Here is a 13,620-nt window from a genome sequence, read left to right on the forward strand (position 1 = left end):
ACTCGACAAGAGCCATCAAAAACATCACTGCCGGAGTAATACCCATTGGCTCTAAACATATCATCCCAAGGGAGCTGAACCGTGTACACAACATTACATGGTGCCCTGCGCACGAAGGCTTGGAAGGAAACGAGAGCGCTGACTCGCTTGCGAGAAGTCTTACGAACCGCAGCGACGAGGACCACTCCTACGCCCTTCCACCATACGAATCCTACGGAGAACGTCTTAAAAGAAAAGGACTTGAAAGGAGAACGCTACCCGCTCCTCACCTGACCCTAAACGCCCACGATGCACAAACACTGAGAAGAATACAAACTAACACATTCCCACACAAATCAAGGCTGGCGCTTATGTTCTCAGACAGATTTAGTGAGGACTGTTATCAACTCATAGAAAAAGCCACCCTTTTCCACGCCATATGGAATTGCCCACTTATATGGCAGACAGAGAACAATACACCTCATTACCTAGAAACGTCGGAGGCGACTCTGGCCAGCGAGGCCTTGGAAGACCAGCGCCAGCTGATCGACAGGGCCTGGGCCGGGGCACAAGCTTCTGGGGCCCTGAAAAGAGGACTCCACCCAAGTTTCTCCCTTTAATCCCTTCCCCTACCTCCCTAAAGTTTTACTGAACTAACTGACGGCTCGTAGATCTAAATTTTTCGATTTAAAAAGTTCTAGGGCGTCATTAGCAAAACCGTTTCTCGTCAAGGGGCTTTAAGTGATACCCTTTCATTTGGGATAGAGAATATCTACTCGACAAAAATCGGTTATCTGTCCCTTTAAACCTCTTCGAATGTACACGGGCTCTGTTCCTGTACGCCCTTCCCATGTAATATGCGCGTTGTTATCCTCATATATATCCTCATATAATTGAAAGCGGGCAAAGCACCTGGTGAGGATCAGATAACAGCAGACCTCTGAAGGATGGCGGACAAATTGTACTTGAAAAACTGGCAAACCTGTATACGCAATGCCTAATGACCGCAAGTGTACCGGAATCTTGGAAGAACGCGAACATCATCTTAATCCATAAGAAAGGTGACATGAAGGACTTGAACAATTGCAGGCCGATCAGCTCACTGTCAGTCGTCTACAAGGTACTTACCAAGGTAATCGCTAACGAAATTTTTGCAACCTTAGGTTTCAGTCAACCTAAAGAACAAGCAGGGTTCTGTAAAGGCTATTAAACAATGGACCATATTCACAGGATCAATCAGGTTATAGAGAAGTGCGCCGAGTATACTGTACCCCTATATATAGCCTTCATAGGTTATGAAGCTCGGTCTAAACCTCAGCAGTCATTCAGGCATTACGAAACAAGGGGGTAGATGAGCATTATGTAAGAATACTAAAGGATATCTACAATGAGTCCACAGCTATCGTCATCCTCCATAAGAAGAGCAGTAAAATACCTATAATGAAAGGCAGCTAACAATGAGACACAATCTCTCTAATGTTATTCACAGCATGTTTACAAGTGTTCAGAACGTTGGATTGGGAACAGGTGGGAGTAAGGGTTGATAGAGAATACCTCAGTAATCTCAGATTTGCTGATGACGTTGCCTTGCTAAGTAACTCGGGGGACGAATTGCAAAGCATGCTTTCCGCACTGGACAAACGGAGTAGAACCGTGGGCCTGAAAATTATTATGCAGAAAACAGAAGTAATGATCAATAACCTCGGGACAGCACAGCGGTTTGAGATAGGTGGCGAGGCAGTGGAAGTGGTAAGCGAATATATCTACTTAGGCCAAGTTGTGACCCCGGATCCCAACCATGAGGCAGAGATAATTAGAAGGATAAGAATGGGGTGGAGTGCATACGGCAGCTAGACATTCTCAGATAATGAATGTCAGCCTACCATTGTCCCTGAAGAAGAAAGTGTATGACAGCTGCATCTTACCGGTACTCACCTACGGGGCAGAAACTTGGAGACCCACTAAGAGGGTTCAAGAGGCCGTGCCGGCACACCAGCCACCCACAAGGCAGGTCCCAGGCAGTGTTCTATGTACTGGCCCCACTCAACGGCGCCCCAGTTGATCTGGCTACGGTGGCTGAGGGCCCCATGGAATGTGCCGCCATCACGGTGAGTATGGGGTCCACGGACACCACCGTGGCCAGTGTATACGTGCGACCAAAGCAGTCCTGGGACGCCACAGCAGAGGGTAGGCTGCGGGGCAAGCTGGGCCTTCACGCCGTGGTGTGTGGGGACTTCAATGCCCACCACCCGGCCTGGGGCAGCCGTGGCACCACCCGCACGGGCTGAGAGCTTCTGGACGCCGCCACCTGAGTGGGCTGCTTGTGGCCAATACGGGCAGCCCCAGCTTCGTCCGCCGTGGCCCACGGAACACTGTCCAGCTGACGCACATCGACGTGACCTTGGTGTCGCAGCAGTGCGCCTCCTCCTGCAAGACTGCCACCAGCACCTGGGGCTCGGACCGCTACCCCAGCCTGGTCTCTCCCAGAGGTGACTGCAGAGACCCAGCCAAGGCCTGGCGGGTCTTCAAGGCCCTGCCGCGCCCTACCACCACCTGCAGGCGCCCTCTGCAGTCAGCCGCCGTTACCATGGGCATCACTGAAGAGGCCCTGGCAGAGCTCCTCGCGGACCAGTTTGCTCTGTCGGCCCAGGGCCAAGCTGCTCCTGTCCTCCTGAACCCAGCTCCAGCGGTCCCACTTGACACCTGGTGGTGGCCCTCTGCTCGGCAGAGCTCACCCTGCGAGGGCTCCGGGCTGCCCTTGGCCGCTGCCCCAAGCGCAGGAGCGCTCTAGGAATCGACGGGGTGACCTACCAGATGCTCCGCAACCTGGGTGTCACCCACCTGAGGCCACTGCTGCGGCTCCTCAACCGGGTCTGGGCGGCGGGAGTCCTGCCGCCACCCTCGTTGGTCGGATTCATCTCACCGATCCTGAAGGTTGGCAGGTCCCCCACGGGGCCTGGGTCCTACCGACCGGTGTCCCTGACGTCCACTGCAGGCAAGCTCATGGAGAGCACAGTCGTGGCCCGCCTGCAGTGGATTGCCAACCGGCGAGCGGTATTCCCAGAGCAGCAGAGTGGCTACAGGAGGCACCGCTGCACAGCTGCCTCGCTGGGGGACGTCGTCTCCATGCTCGAGCAGGCCCACCACACCAGGGAGGTGGCCTACCTGGTGCTGCTCAATGAAGGTGGTTTTCGACACCGTTCTCCACAGCGCCATCCTGGAGGCCCTGGACGGTATGGGCCTCGTGGGACACCTCAGGAGCTACGTGCAGGCGTTCCTGTCTGCCCGGACCCTTCGGGTGAAGGTCAGCCGGGCCACCAGCAGCCAACGGAACGTCTGCTCTGGGGTGCCCCAGGGGAGTGTGCTGAGCCAGTTCCTGTTCAACTTGGTGCTGGCTCCCCTCCCCGACTGCATTCCCGCTGGGCCCTAGTATCCAGTGGGAATAGCAGTCTACGTGGCCGATGTCGCCATCTGGACACATGGACCTACCAGATCGGGCAAGCACATGAGGGCGTGCCTGCAGGATGCGCTGGGAGCAGTGGCTGCTTTCCTGTCAAGCCGTGGCCTGCAGCTCTCGGAGGCCAAAACGCAGGCCATGATGGTGCACCCGAGAGGCACCGGGGCCCGCATGGCAACGCCACCTACCACACTCAATGGCCAGCCCCTCCCATGGCAGCGCCATTGTGACATACACTGGGGCTGCTCATTGACTCCCGGCTGTCATGGCTACCAGCTGTGCGGGCACTGCGGCGGTACAGCAGGGCGTGCGGAGGCTGCTGGCACGAGGCAACGGCTGCTCGCACAAGGTTGCAGAGCGCGTCTTCCACAGCATGGCCTCCTCGATCGGCTGTGCTGTACGCGCTGCCGCTCGCCCACCTGAAGCAACTGCGGTGGAAGGAGCTTGAGCTCGACCGGCTTCAGCTCGACCAGCTTGAGCTCGAAAGGAGCTTGGCCATCTGGCTGTGCCTGGGCCTCCCACGCCGATCTCCTGTGGCGGTCACGTACACCGAGGCAGCCACCTGGCCAATCGAGCTGCGGGCCTTCCAGGCGGGCCTGAGCCACATTGACCGCCTGCAAAAAAGCTCGAACGGGGCCGCCCTGCTGCAGCGGTTCCGTGGTCGCCAAAACTCGCAGATGGGCATGCTGCTGCACATCTACGAGGAGGACATCGTGGTGCCCCAGCAACCCCCTCTGGAGCCTCCACCGCCTGGCACAGGAGAGGCCCTAGACATCAACACCAAGCTGCGTAAGGTGCGCAGCAAGAGGACCACTCCGCACCAAGCCATCGACGAGGAGGTGGCCGCCCTGCTGGTGGACAATGCCATCCTTCACGCCTTCACGTACGGGTCGGTGCTCCCCGCACGGGCGACGCGGCAGCCGCCTGCACCGCCCCGGCACTTGGCGCCAGCCGGGTGTGCCACCTGCCATTCCCCGCCTCGTCCACTACTGTGGAGCTTGCCGGCCTGCACCTCGCCGCGGACCTGCTGCTCGAGCGGGCAGACCGAGACCGCAAGGCCTTCGTCCTCACGGACTCCCGGCGAGCCCTCCTGCGGCAGCAGTCGGCTGACCAACCGGGCAGCTCCAGTGTACACGTGGAGAGCGGTCGCTGGCGGCCAAGCTGCACGCGCTGGCCTCTCGCGGCTGCACCGTGGAACTACACTGGCTGCCGGCCCACATGGGCATCCCGGGCAATGATTCGGCCGACACTCTGGACAAGGGCGCCCACCAGCCAGGGACCCCTCCTCCCAGGACGTGACGGCGTTCGACGCCCCGAGTGGCCCTGGCCACACACCCGGACCCCCGAGTAATTTCTGGCCAGGCCCTGCCTGTTCTGCCTGGAGGCGCCTCACCAGGGACGTCCGGAGCCTCCTGCTCCGGATGCGCCTCAACTGTTGCGAGGTGGAGGCCCTGCTGCACCACCAAGGACGACGCGTCTCCCCCGCCTGTGCGGACTGCCCCGAAGCCGAGACGGTGGAGCACCTGCTCCTGTCCTGCCCCCAGCCCGCAGCACAACACAGAGCAGTGCTGCAGGCTGCACTCCAGCGTTTTGGACGGCCCAGACACAACATGCAGGACCTGCTGTTCCCGACGGGTCCTGCCAGCTCCCGTCGGAAAGTGTTCAGCCACCTCTTGGCATTCCTCGAGGCCACCGCACTGACCCAGCGCCTGTAGCTGAGGCTACTGAAAAACACTGGCGCCGAACACTCGTGCCTCTGTCGCCTATGTAATGCCCCCTTTTTTTCTTTATTCTTTCTCTGTCTCTTCTTCCTCTCTTTCTATTTGACATCTTTTCTATCCCACCCCTAACCTCCTCCCAAGTCTTTTATCCCCTCTTCCCCCTCCCACGGCACTGGGTTGTATGCAGGTGAGCTCCCTGCTAAGCTCGATAATATCCCCAGTGCATTTTCCTTTCCTCTCTTCCACCAAATCACTTCTTTCTCTGTGTGTGCTGTCAGTCGACAGAGAAGACTTAGACCTGGCCGCGTACAAAACTTCGAGCGCACGATTACGAGGACAGGAAGGGAAATGGCGAGGACACTGTTTTCCACGACGCCCGCGTTTTACTGCTTGCCGGTAAGTTACTTATCATAACCATATAACTCAGTTGTATTTGTGAGGTTAGAAGCTATAAACGAATGTTGTAGCAAGTTGTTTAATAATTTGCAGCCTTAAGTGATGGAAGCATTTACCTAATAATTGCTACCTGCGATAGCTCCCATTATTCCATCCTTAGAATGCATACAGACTAACTGACCACAGATCTGCCTTCACATATATTACTTCATAGCATGCACAATATATGCAAATCGGTTCTGGTTTCTTTGCAGCCACAATCGATATCTGGGGCAGACAGCAGCAAGTTGGCATTGCATCCACTATCGCTGCAATGGCTTGTTGACGGAAAAAAATTCAAGATGTGCGGAGGTCGCAAAAAATGCAGCAATACTCGCAGCTGTAACTCTTATATAGCGAAAAATGAACACCTTGTTCGTTAGCTGTAACGCTTTTAGGACGAAAAATAAACACCTTATTCGTTTTGCTCATCTTATTATTGTGCATAGTTTCCTTGGAGCAGTTTTTACGGAATGCAGTCATGTCAGACAGATGCTGCCAATTCACAGCTGTGACCAACTAAGGCAGCTGGTCCCAGCTAAAACAAGCTAACACCAGCTGAGACCAGCTGGTGGCAGCTTCTAGCTGGTCCCAGCTGGGAATTTAACCATAAGCCATCTCAGCTGGGACCAGCTGAAACCAGCTAGGACATTTTCTCCCGGGAAGGCAGTCAAATGGACTTGCGAGACACTTGGTACACTGTCAAGCACAGCCTCATGAAAGCATTAAAGGCTGGTAGCGAAATTTCAGTTGTTCTAAGCGTCACATTGGATGGTGAGGTGTCTCGACCAGCAAAAACGCCGTTGACGGGTTTATTCAAACACGCCTTTAATACAAGCACTCGTAGAACCCTACAGCAAACCACACTAGCTACAAACAATACAAAATTGGTCAACAATAAAACCCCTAAATAAATATAATGCCACACAATCAATGAAGCACGAAAGTCGCTACAATAAAGTCCGAGGACCCCTGCCCACACTTTACTAATATTCATCATCCTCTCTGCAGTATTATTTCATCATCATCATCCCTGCAGTCCCTAGTTGTGTCCGACATTATGTGTCCCTACTGAACTGGCCTACTCCGGTCGTCAGCGCTGACGTGTCCCATTTTTGCGTGGCCGTGACGTGGTGCTAGCCGTCGTCTCGTGGTGATGCCGCGGCGTTCGTGTGCTCGGTAGTCGTGTGGACGGCGTTGGCGTCCCGCGTCCCAGAGTAGCTCCCCCGTGGTAGCCGCTGCCACTGGAGGTCCCCAGGTAGGTACCGGAACGAACGTAGCCCTTCGGGGCAGTCGAGAGAGAGAAAATGACATTTATTTGTGTCCGGCGTGCAGGGGCGGGTCAGGCCACGCAGGGCTTCACCGCCCCCTATCGGGAGGCTAGACCTCGGGGAACTCTAGTGCTCCAGCTTTGGCTACTTGGCGAGCCCGCTTCCTCCCGCTAGCGGATGGAGGGTCTCCCGTTCGCGCCTGCTGGGCAAGGGCGTCCTCGAGCCGCTGGACGGCGATGAGCTGTTCCTTCGGGTTGGAGGAACTAATGTAGTCCACCATGTCCGGTGGCAGTGGGTCCGACACTGCACTGTAGTCACTCGCACCACACCCCCACATAATGTGGGCCAGAGTTGAAGGTTCGTCCGCGCACACACTGCACAGCACTTCCCCGTAGAGTTCGGGACACATGTGTCGAGCCAGGGCCGGTGTGAGGACTGTCCTCGTCTGCAATTGTCGTAGCAGCACCCCCTCTCTTCTGTTCGATCTTGGGTGGGGCGGGGGTAGTTGCGCCCTTTCCACTCTATGCCACGCCAGGACCTCGCTGTAGTTGAGAATGGGCTCCATGTCAGGGGCGCTCTCCACCGCAATCTGAGAGGCAAGGCGGTGGGGCGCCGCACGGCGCGCGAGCTCTCGTGCGACGGCGTCCGCCTTCTCGTTGAGGTTGGCAACACCCCCGGCGATGGGTCCTACATGAGCCGAGAACCACCTTATGTGCGTTGTGGTCTCTTTGTGCTTGGGGAGGATGCGGGCTGACACCATTCCCACCTTGCCTCTGGAGTAGTTGGTGATTGCCATTTGCGAGTCGCTCAGTACCGTTCGGGCCTCGTCGCCGCCGCACAGAGCTAGGGCGATAGCGGCCTCTTCCGCCTGCTCGGCATTGGTGGCTTCGAGGCTGCACGCGTTGACTGTGTTTCCGTCCGCAGCGCGAATTACCACTGCCACGAAGTGCTGTGGTCTTTCCGGCATCTGAGCGACGTCGACGTACATAGCCGTGCGGTCGTTTTCGTAGGTCTCGGCCAGCGCTCTGGCCCTGGCCTGTCTGCGCTCTTTGTCCCTCTGCGGATGCATGTTGCGCGGGAGCGGCGAGATCACCAGCTGTCTACTAATGATAGCCGGCAGCTTCTTTCTTTGCATGTTAGCCTCTTCTTCTTCTCTAGTTGTTGTCGGGCTGAGGCCCGCACGCTGTAGAATCTTCCGGCCAGTCCTGGTGTTCTCTAGTCGTTGTATCTGCGCTGTACGCTGAGCCTCGCATATCTCTTCGAGAGTATTATGGACTCCCAAGGACGCCAAGGCCTGGTTGCTAGTACATGGCAGGAGTCCAAGGGCCGTTCTGTATTCTTTCCTTATGGCTGCGTTAATCCTATCCCGCTCGTACTGCAGCCATCGGTGGAAAGAGCCCACGTACGATACGTGGCTCACCACAAACGACTGCAGTAGTCGCAGGAGGTTGGCTTCCCGCATGCCGTCACGCCGCGTCGAAATTCTCTTTATGAGGCGGTTGGTGATGCCTATTTTCGTTATCAGTCGAAGCGAAGGTCGATGGACTGCGGCTGCTAGTAGCAGGTGCCCGACCGCTGCCACTGGGGCCACAATACGCAGGTTTATGGTGCGACTAGGACACCGCAGCCGATGCGAGGTCGCCCCGCTCCTGCCCATGCTTGGTAGGCATAGTCGGTGGCTTGGCCGCGACCCCTTGCTCGTTCCTTGAAGCTCCCAGGCTCCTTCCGCCTCCTGGTTCCTTGCATCCTCCTCTCCTTTGGTCTTCGCTTATAACCCCTCTGTGCTCCAACGAGGCACACGCTGATTGGCTGTCTGCCTTTTCTTGTCTATATTTGGTGAACATGCCGCAATTGGCTCCTTTGCGGCGTTCTCGGATAGGCTGTCCCGTGTGCTACCATCATTCGGGTGCCGCGGTGTTTCGGCGCGGCGTTCGTTGATTGGTGCGGTCGTGGCGCGCCGTTCAAATTTGTGGCCTTGGATTGCTTTTTCGGGGTTTTTTGGTGCATCTCCTCTCACGGGGTGCCCTTGAAACATGACACTAAGAAAACTCTGAGACACTCTCATGAATGGCCTACCATCCCCTCCTGAGCTGCTACTGGGAAGGTGTGCGAAATCGGGGTACTGAAGCCAACAGCGCAGCAGCAGCTTCAACCACACTACATCTACAAGTGAGTGCAATTAAAACCAAAGTTTTGACCGGGGCATCAGCACCAACACTGAGATAAGCACAAGGAACACCTGCTTCCACTGGCTGAATGCCAGAAAGTCTACTTTTGCTTTTGTATTAACAAGCGACTTCCCGGCATTTTCCAGCCAGTCCACAACCTTGCTCCTATGAGGTTAAATCCTATAAATTCATGCACTTTCGTTAAAAGTTTTCCCACCTCACTTGCTCTACGGAACTGATGTGATCAGCAGTTGGCTTATCACGGCAGGCCTTAGTACTTCGTTTCAGGAAGTTTTTGAAAATTACCAGGTGTTCCCTACCACTCGAGCTGAAGTTACTCTCCTACAGCACACCATAGCATAACGAAAAATATAAGTTTTTGACAAAATCTATTGGTATGTCTGATGGGAATTCTGCAGATAATCGAATAATTATCGTCCCAAGCAACCACCGGACGTCTTTCGGCCGTCCAGAGTACGTCCATTCCAGCTTTAGCGGACGTCCGCTAGATGTCCGTTACAGCGCCTCCGGACATATGTACGTCCATGAGACATCCGGACTTAACAGTCTTTTACGTCCATTCGGACATCCGAAATTGGATGTAGTTCGGACGTTCAGTAAAAACTTACAGAATCACAAATCAAGAAGCATATGTTCCTACATCGAATACCACACCGCACAACACCAACACACTACTGGGCAGATATAAGTATACAGGAACACAGCAAACTTGCTTCATACATAATGGTAGGGGTTCTCAATTGTTATATACTCTTATATAGTCGGCAAGGTTCTTCAAAAAAGTTTAAAAATTAGGGTTAATTTTAGTAACACACAGATGAAACTTCCGGCGTGCAAGTCAGGGTGTTGATGTACAAAATCACTTGAATTGAAAAGCAGGGTACCTTTTCCGCTTGATCTTTTATAGTCAATTTATGCCATAATTTGATGCTTTGTGGGAACGTTGTATGTATTTGGGCAGATGACCTACAGACATACGAAAATTTATATCCTTCGCACATCCGTTGCTGGATGTTCACTGTACGTACACAAATGTACGTCCGAACATGGATGTACAGTGGGCACAGCTAGAGTGGCCGTCCAAATTTGGCATTTGACGTTCGGCTGTTTTTCGGATGTCTCACGGACGTCATGATTGCTTGGGGTAGTCTGCGTCTTCCCGCTGCTGTTCAGGCATTGTGATGCTTGCCGCCAAAATGAAGATGCGAGTACCTCGCAGAACATGTACGCTTAACCTAGAAAAGCCCAAGAAGAGCTGATATACTACAGCACAGTCATGTCAACCTCTTAAAGCGGAAAGCTCAAGTGGTTTCTTCAGGTTTGTCAACCAACATAATGAATGGTGGTCGCTTATGAATTCAAATGTTGTGCCATAGAGGGAAGGAAGAAATGCACAGACCACTCACCAGCAAGACGAAAACATTAACGAAGACCATTTTGCCAAAACTGTCATCGTTGCTCTATGGTAAAAAAATTGGGCACCACTGTAAAGGGTTATGAAATAAAAATTGGCCATGTATCTGCAGGCTCCATGGCGAATCTCCAAAGACAATAGTCTAGGTACCGCGGCCCCATAAATGCCCCTCCTCTCTCGTCTGCTCCACTCCATTCTTGGTCTTCCCATAATAAAAGCAATTGGTGATGAGATGTTTGAGTGGTGCCCCCAGCTTAGGGTTTCGCACCGGTGTTGTCTGCTACACTCCGCTTGTGAGGGGCAGCAGTACCTGCGCTAGAAATCATCCGCTTTGATGCTTCATTGCATTAAAAATCGTATTTCCAGTGATTCAGTTATTTTACCAGCTTCTACCTCTGAGTAATTTCAAACTGTATCCCACAATGTCTGCAACACACGAGCAACGAGAGAACATTTTCACAGCATCGGTCCGACGATTGTCTGTAACTCGTCCTTTCTAGCTCATTTGCGTGGTTCAGTGCTCAGTGCTCTTCGATAAATATTTAAAATGCGTAGGCCCACCAAGCAACAGGCCCCTACGCACACATCATGCAGCAGTAAATAAAACGGCTGTCTTCTATTTTTTTCGTTGTTGTTGACTTGTATCAGATGAACGCATTCATTTTAGTGCACCGTCACAAATATCGTATTAGGAGGTTTCGGGATGCTCACAAAGTTCGTGTGGATATGTTCTTCAGGCTGCCATGCAGTACCTTCACAAATTGGCTTTCGCTATGTCTGCGTACAAGAAGGTGCATATCAACAGCGTGCATTGTTTGTCCACATGGAAATGCAATGAGAAGGTTTGTGCTACGCCACCGCTAAACGGCACAGACGTTGCTCAGAGTACTCAAAGGCGGCTTTTGTGCCCCAAATTATTATCGTAACCATCATTATCACAATGAACTGACTCTCAACCCGAACAGTTATGACATAATTACGGTGTTGAAGACTTGATATAGTCACTAACGAATGCAAAAAATATTAGTACATGCACATATTAAAATAGAAACCAATAAATATTTCCAAGCTGAAGCTCTTTATTGTTTTCTAAGCCTCTAAGGAGTAAAGAATAAATCCTGGCCTACTCGAAATAGCGTTGTATGAATTTAAGAAAATTATTCTTACTCTCTTGTCCTAGACAGAGGACACTGTCCATTAACCAACACAATTTTGCAGTTAAAAGTTTTCTGCCCCTCCTGCCCCCATCCTCCTCTTGAGTGCAGTTTTACTATAACGCATATCTGAATATTGGGAAGATACTGCCATGGGAAATGTACCGAAATATCACTCCAAGTCTGAAAAACTATAGTGTTACTGTATTTTTACCAGGTATAAAACCAGCACGTGCCTAAACACACATAAGGTTATTTAGCACTCCACCTACATTTTTTGGGGCCCATAGCGCATGTCGGCATACATTCATAGCATTCGGAAAGGTTGCAAGAACCGTTTTACCTTACATATGATTACGGGGAATCGTATTGTCTTTTGCAAAAGCCGACAAAGTCCCGAAGGCCTGGAATTTCTATTTTCTTGCATTTTCGCTGTTGTCGGAATTATTAGCAGCTGGCTGTTCACTCTGTTCGAAAGATTCCTGGATACAGCGGCTGAAGGAGCTAGCTCCGACTGTTCGCGCTCCGCACAGGACCGGCTTCGCAAGGAATGGGGCAACCCCGGCAATTTTTTTCTGGAGCGGCATCAAAAACCGTGCTTTAAATCCCACTTTCAGGTAGTGTACGTGGCTTTAAGTCTTTTATTGTGATAAAAAGCTACTCACACGTAACATTTGGTGCGTACACGCACAAAAGTCAACCGAGCGCCAAGAAACAGCAGGGAGAGCGATCCCCAGTGAAGCAGATAAAAAATGCGAGAATCCCTAAGCCGACGTTACGGAGGTTCGCTTCGTAGCGCCGCTAATGGTCGCACTCACCGCCAATACATGGTTTACAGAGCGGCGTCCTGGGCACAGCCATGTTGGACAATGTGAGGTCACTCGACATTGCTGGCCTTTTCGAGCGCGTTTCTTGCAGTGGCCTTCAACCGGCCGGGGCGCGTTGGCGAGCACCGGACAGTGGCATAACCAGGGGGGGTTTAGGGGGTTCAAATTCCTCCCAAATTTCCACCGCACCACCTCCTCCTTACTTCGTAGTTTTTAACGAACCATACTCTGCCTACAGCGCCGCGCATAGTGCCTCCTCTTCACCAAACCGGTGAATTTCCCAGGCTCGTAGCAAGACAAGATTACAAATGACGGCGATTTTCTTGCGGCTTTCCGTAAGATCTCGATCAAGGTTTGGGTTCTAGTCGCTTTTGTGATCTCGCGGTTAGTCTAGTTCACCTCCCTCACGCGGGTTACTCTATCCATCAGTTGCAAGCCGCCGGAGCAACTTTATGGGTGCACTATTCTAGTTATTTTGAAGTGTCGCTGTGTATGAGGACTTGTCGGACGCGTAGATATTGTGTGGCAACCTTCAGACACGACTTAGTGCGAGAAGATGGCCCATAATGCATACGCTGCTGACTGGCACCCATTGCCAAACTTCTGTTCACGCGTTTCATAGCTGTTTGACGGCATTTTTTCAATTTCTATGTAAACAGTAACAATGTCTATCAGGAATGGCTACCCTTGGCACGACAGCCCTTGGGGCCGCCACCCTGCCCCCCCCCTCCCGCCGGCGGCAGTATGCCCCCAGAACCTTCTTGCCACTCCTGAGGGCTGACAGGGCAATTCTAACCACAAATTGGGTTTGACAGAAACAAAGCACCATCGCTCTCACTTGGCATTACCCCCATCTTCACACTTCGCCACGTTACATCTTCATTTCCTTTCCTTGCACCGATACAAAAAAGCTCCCCTCCCCTTGACCCACCTGCCTCCATTTGCCATCTGGCCCTTGCCATTGGCCCTCCACCTTAAACGGTTGACGACTCCTGAAAATGAAATGGCTTTCAGCTGCTAGTTGGCACACTTTCACCTCGTGAGCATGTATAGAATCGTTTGCACACTGAATATTAAGAGTGGGAAATGACGTCGAAGATGCAGCCTCCGGGGAAAGGCAACTGCTGCTGCAGCTTAGCTTTTGCTGCGCCAACGTGTATAATACGGGCCTGT

This window comes from Haemaphysalis longicornis, unplaced genomic scaffold, assembly GCF_048455015.1.
Source record: "Haemaphysalis longicornis isolate Haplotype H1 unplaced genomic scaffold, Haemaphysalis longicornis Haplotype H1 scaffold_10, whole genome shotgun sequence".
Lineage (NCBI taxonomy): Eukaryota > Metazoa > Arthropoda > Arachnida > Ixodida > Ixodidae > Haemaphysalis > Haemaphysalis longicornis.